Source organism: Triticum dicoccoides, chromosome 2B (assembly GCF_002162155.2).
Source record: "Triticum dicoccoides isolate Atlit2015 ecotype Zavitan chromosome 2B, WEW_v2.0, whole genome shotgun sequence".
Lineage (NCBI taxonomy): Eukaryota > Viridiplantae > Streptophyta > Magnoliopsida > Poales > Poaceae > Triticum > Triticum dicoccoides.
This window is the reverse complement of record NC_041383.1, coordinates 479,603,827-479,609,365: the sequence shown is the minus strand read 5'-3', so window position 1 is coordinate 479,609,365 and position 5,539 is coordinate 479,603,827. Positions and strand designations below refer to the sequence as shown.

Here is a 5,539-nt window from a genome sequence, read left to right as displayed (position 1 = left end):
CCGGGTCTGCCAGCACATCTTCAGGGATCTCTATCTATCTCTCCGCTGCAAGTCTTGGAGGAGTCGTTCTCACCCCGCATCCGACCTCTGCATCAAAATGCAGTAAGCGTCGAGCATTGCTAGCCTCTGGAGCTACATAGTTGTTCCTACCATTATTGTGCTTAAAAGGAGATGCGCGTAGCGCTGCCGAGAACCTCATCTTCTGGAGGTCAACGGGCAGCTTACAGTCGTGTTGGCTATGACCAAGGAAAGCACAGAAACTACAAAAGCAGGGTACTCTCTCATACTTTAGCTCTAGGAAGAACACTTTGTTCTCAGCAAAATCATGGGATTCTAGAGTACTACAGAGAGGAACATCAACATCATGGTTAATACGGATTCTCAAGTAGTCACCCCAGATTCTTCCTTCCCTGTCTGTGTATACCTCAAGCACTTCCCCGAGTCTGCCGCCAATCTCACGGCCACCGGTTCAGACATCATGATCGGGGGGCATTGTAGATATGCACCCAAATCGGCATGTGTGCAATCTCCACATCTCCTGGCCTGACGCTCCGTCCACCGCAGTCACCAAGAAGGCGTCATGGCGGTGTGTCCAAGGGTCATTCCCGAGGATGAACCTCAGGTCACCCTCGTGCTCGAACTCGAGGAGGAAGCGGTTATTCTTCAGGGGCGAGTGGTTGAAGTGCCCCCTTAGACCCCACTTGCTCTTGAGCTCCTTGAACAGACCGCCGATGCTTAAGAGCTGGACCGAGAAGAATAGCCTGACAACTATCCATCTCGTGCGCATGGCCTCCCTCTCTCTGGTCAGGTTTCGTTGAACCACATTCGGCGCCTGTCTCTCCAGGGAGACATGGAAGGTCGGGGTAATAGTGCCCTCCTACCTGTAGCCCTGGCCTCTTGTGTCGCCGGTCCTCCATGTCCCACAGGAGTGCGGTACTCATCCCCACTCCCGTGAGACGAGCCACCTTGCAGCAATGGCTTCGATTAATTCCTTGGGACTCACTATATATGCCTTGTGGCTTCAAGAAATGGAACATTTCTTAACATCAAATAGGTATTTGAGATTATAGATATGTTCCATAATATTATTTTTGGAAGATAACGAGTGATTACATCTTTACAACAGAAATTTCCATACAAGACAAATTGCAGTAGATGTAGATTACAAGTTGCTAAAAAGACTATCGAGCTCTTGCATTGCAGGATCGACCATATCAAGGCCGGCATCAAGATGCGCGAGCACACTTTCGTCGGTGAGCAGCTCCGGCGTGAAGAGCTTCTTCCAGCCGGTGCACCATGCGGTGGCCTCCCCCAACGAGGGCTTCGCAGCTTGCAGCCAGTGTCGCAGCGCACCTTCCCATCTATCAAGAATTGTTCAGCTTCTAGGATCGACACCACATCTTGAGTGCGCAGGATAGGTGCCCACAACATCACCATCCAGAATGAAGGGTCGGTTTGCTTCGGCGGCGTGATCCTCATCTCCCGTACCAACCGTGTTAGCTCTGGCAGGATGTGACGTTTGCTGAAGGTGTCCCATTGCACCGGGCTAAGGTATTCATTCCATGGCGAGACGACTTCATAGTCGCCGTTCCTGATCTTGCTCTCCACGGTACCATAGAGGCTCTCGGTAAGTGGCCGATGAGGGGAATCAGCGGGCGTAGCCAGTCGTGACGGCTTCCACTCTCGCACGTCGACGGCCATCCTCGGCATGATCAGGTGCTCGATTATGTAGCGCACGGTGGAAGAAGGCAGCCTGGCTTTCCACGTCCCCAGCATGCGCTTCCCATGGAGCCCATTCTTGGACTCGGCCATGGCCTTCAGCGCATCCGCCGTCTCCACGCTGTCGTCCCTTGAAGCCTCATGTCAAGCAGGAGCGCGAGGATCGGCTCGCAGCCAGGGGCGGAGCCAGAAAATTTGGCCAATGGGTTCACTCGTTAAGTCATCGTGACAATTTTTGTATGAATTAACTAAGTGTAAAGCCAATTTCGTATTATTTTACTACTAGAGTATAACGCTCATAGACAACATACTAAATTTAAAAAAAAATACAATATCACATATAGTTGTTGCATTAAAAACTGAAGAGTGCAAGGCATACCTGTTAGACAAAGTTATAAAACCACTTGTTTACATATTTTATATAGAGTAGTACCAAAATAGTTTGTAGATTCAAGTCCAACTTCTAATCTTCCTGAAGAGAGCAAAAAAATGACAAGCACTTTGACATTTATAAAATAAGTACCATAAAAATTAAAGAAAAATGTAAAGTCACTCACATTTCAGAGAAAACATATCATCATTATTAATGGTAGCTAACAAACATACCTTTCTTTACATGGAAATTAAGGATCATTCATGAATTAATTTATTGTGCAATTGTTTCTTAATACCATTCATAATTGAAAAGCATATGTCCAATATGTTGTGGCAACGAGCAATATTAGTACTAGTTTCAGAGGTTGATACACCAAAGAAAAGTAATATGTTTATTTGTCTACACGACTAATTGAGCGTCCTGTGCAAATTGGCGAACTTGTCATCTACTCCCACATTGTTGATATGAGTGTGAAGTTCAAGACCAAGATCAACCATTTTTGTAAATCAAAATTATAAAAAAATAGTTTGTCTCATAATACAAAGTTTGGAGACTACCTTCAACAACAATATGTGGTGGACTTTACTTACAGTGCCCTTGAAGTCATTATCTGAATTTGGTGGTCTATTTCTCTTCTATTGAGTATCACTCCATACGTAGATTAATCAAAGTTCAGGAAAAGGCAATTAAAAAATTAGGGCAAAATCCATTGCCGAACTAAGCTACTAGATTAGATTAGATTAGACATGTGCAAAGAAGAGAGGAGCCGTGGTGATCTAATCTTCCATACCTCAAATTTGGTTTGGAACCGTCGTTGCCGGCGGCGAGCGAACAAACAGGACGACAGAGGGACGAGAGACGAGATCAATTGGGGAATTGCGGCGGCCTGCTGGTATGTACGTACACGGGTTTTCCTATTTGATGCATTCTGCGTCAAAATGTCGGGGCGCCGCACACACGCAATCGAAGCGATCGACCAACACGGGCCAGCCCGTTTAGAACCAAAGCGTGTGTTCAACAGTTCCTGGTTTTGGGAACCTTCAGCACGGTTCCAGGTGGTTTTTCCGGTTTTGGGAACCTTCTAGAAGGTTTCTGAACCGGTCTTTTCTGTTTCTTTTTTTCTTCCTCCTTTTCTTTTTTCGTTTACATTTTATTTTATTTTTTGTTTTTTTCTGTTTCTCTTTCTCGTTTTCTTTCCTTTTTTTATTTTTGTTTCCAAATTTATTTTTATTTTTCAATAACTGCTCAGAAATTTTTTTAAATGTTCACATTTTAATTTTTTGTTCTCAAATTTCGATAAGTTTTGTAAATTTTAAAAATGTTCATGTTCGGAAAATTTGTTCAAAAATTCAAATAAGTTGGGAAATTTTAAAAAATGTTCCTACTCTCAAATTTTGTTCACAAATTAAAAAAAATCATTTTTCTGAAAATTTGTTCCCAAATTCGAATAATGTTTGGAGAATTTTAAAATATATTCACATTTTTTCCAGATATTCAAAAAATGTTTAGGAATTACCAAAAATGTTCCAGCTTTCCAAATTTCTTCACAAATTTCTTCATGTTTCCAATTTTTGTTCGAAAATTCAAAAAATGTTCAGGAAATTTCAAAATTGTGCAAGCTTTGTAAAAATTGTTCGTAGATTCAATATTGTTCTGAACATTTTTTTCCAGATTCAAAAAATGTTCAGGAATTACCAAAAATGTTCCAGCTTTCCAAATTCAAGAAATTTCATGTTTCCAATTCTTGTTCGAAAATCCAAAAAATGTTTGGGCAATTCCAAAATTGTTCATGCTTTGTAAAAATTGTTTGTAATTTCTAAATTTTTGTCATTCAAATTTTTTGTTCCTACTTTGTAGAAAATGTTTTTTTTAGAATTTTTTTCTTAATTTCAAAAAATGGTATTGCTTACAATTTCTTTTCTTGTTTTTTTAGAAAAATGCTTGAGAATCCCCCAAAATGTTCCTATTTTCGTGAAATGTTCGAGGGTCACTAGTGACCTGGTTTAGTGGTACGAGGTCGTCTGTTCGATCCTCACTTGTACGTTCGTTTTTGAGATTTTTTTGTGAATGTTTAACTTTTTACCGCTGTGGTTTAGTTCTTTTAGCGTTGCGCGGGACGTTTACCACAAAAGTTAATTTGTTGCCGTGGCTAGCTCAACTTGCTCTTTGCTACGAGGTAAAGGGACCGAATCCCAGCGCGAGCGTTGCTCTTTTTGGTGTTTTTCCACCGTGCGAACGCTAAATGGGCCGACCCAGGTGAGCTAAACCCTGTGCGAAACGTGGACTCTTTGAGTCAAAGAGCGTCACACAGGAACTCCCGTCCATGGGTACTGACTAGTATGAACCCAGTAACTTTTTAAGGCTAAACCCATCAAAAAGTAGCTACAACGCACAAGGAAAATCTTTGAGCCCATTTAAAATATTCTAACTTGATTAGTCCAGTCCAGAAGCCCAAAAGTTACCTTGATTAATTGATCGATTCCCATGGCTTGTACGGTGTGACGTAGGGGGGCGTCACACGAGAGCTCCTATTGGGCGCTTTAAGCTCCGCTCAGACAAACCGGCGCCCGCTACTGTCTCTAGTGGGCCGGCCCACGAAAGGAATAGGCAGCGAATAGTCTAGCGAAAAAACCCAGCAAAAATTTGATAGTTCAGGGATTCGAACTCGCGCAGCAATATTGGATGTTGGGTGTAGCTAACCACCACGCCTTCGGGATGCAAGTGGTTTGTTACAACGTACAATCTTTAAGAAACATCGTAAGAGTCCTATTAATCTATTACGTACTACACACTAGCACCCAGATTTTTGAATTATTTTGGAGAATTTGTTTTTTCTGTAAAAAAAGTTCATCAATTTTTGAAACAAGTTCACGAATTTGGAAAAAGTTCGTCGATTTTGAAAAAAAGTTGATCGAATTTTAAAAAAATTTCATTGAATTCGAAAAAAGTTCATCGGTTTTGAAAAAAGTTCACCGAGTTTGCAAAAAGTTCAATAAATTTCAGATAAGTTCATCAAATTTGAAAAAAAGCACCGATTTGAAAAAGTTCATCGAATTTGAGAAAAGTTCATTGGTTTTGAAAAAAGTTCACCAAATTAGAAAAAAAAGTTCACCGAGTTTGAAAAAAGTTCATAAAATTTGAAAAAAGTTCATCGAATGTTAAAAAAAGTCCACCAAATTCGAATAAAATACTCAAACTGAAAAATTCATCAATTTGGAAAAAGTTCGCGCATTTAAGAAAATGAAGAAAGGGAAAAGTAAAGTAAAAGAACAAGAAAAAGGAAATAGTTCCGTCAACTCAAGGGAATAAAAAGGGGAAAGGAATTATGTTTACACATTGTATCGAGGTGGCCTAGTGGTTACACGGGTGTGCTTTGAATCGGGAAGTCTCGAGTTCGAGACCACACGGTACTTTTTTTTACATTTAACAGAAAAAGCAAAGAAT

The 5,539-nt window shown here is 41.1% G+C and overlaps 1 pseudogene; it reads right to left on the bottom strand.

The window, feature by feature from the left end:
- Nucleotides 1-1,162: 1,162 nt before the first annotated feature.
- LOC119360944 overlaps nt 1,163-5,539 on the bottom strand; it is a 6,763-nt pseudogene continuing 2,386 nt past the window's right edge.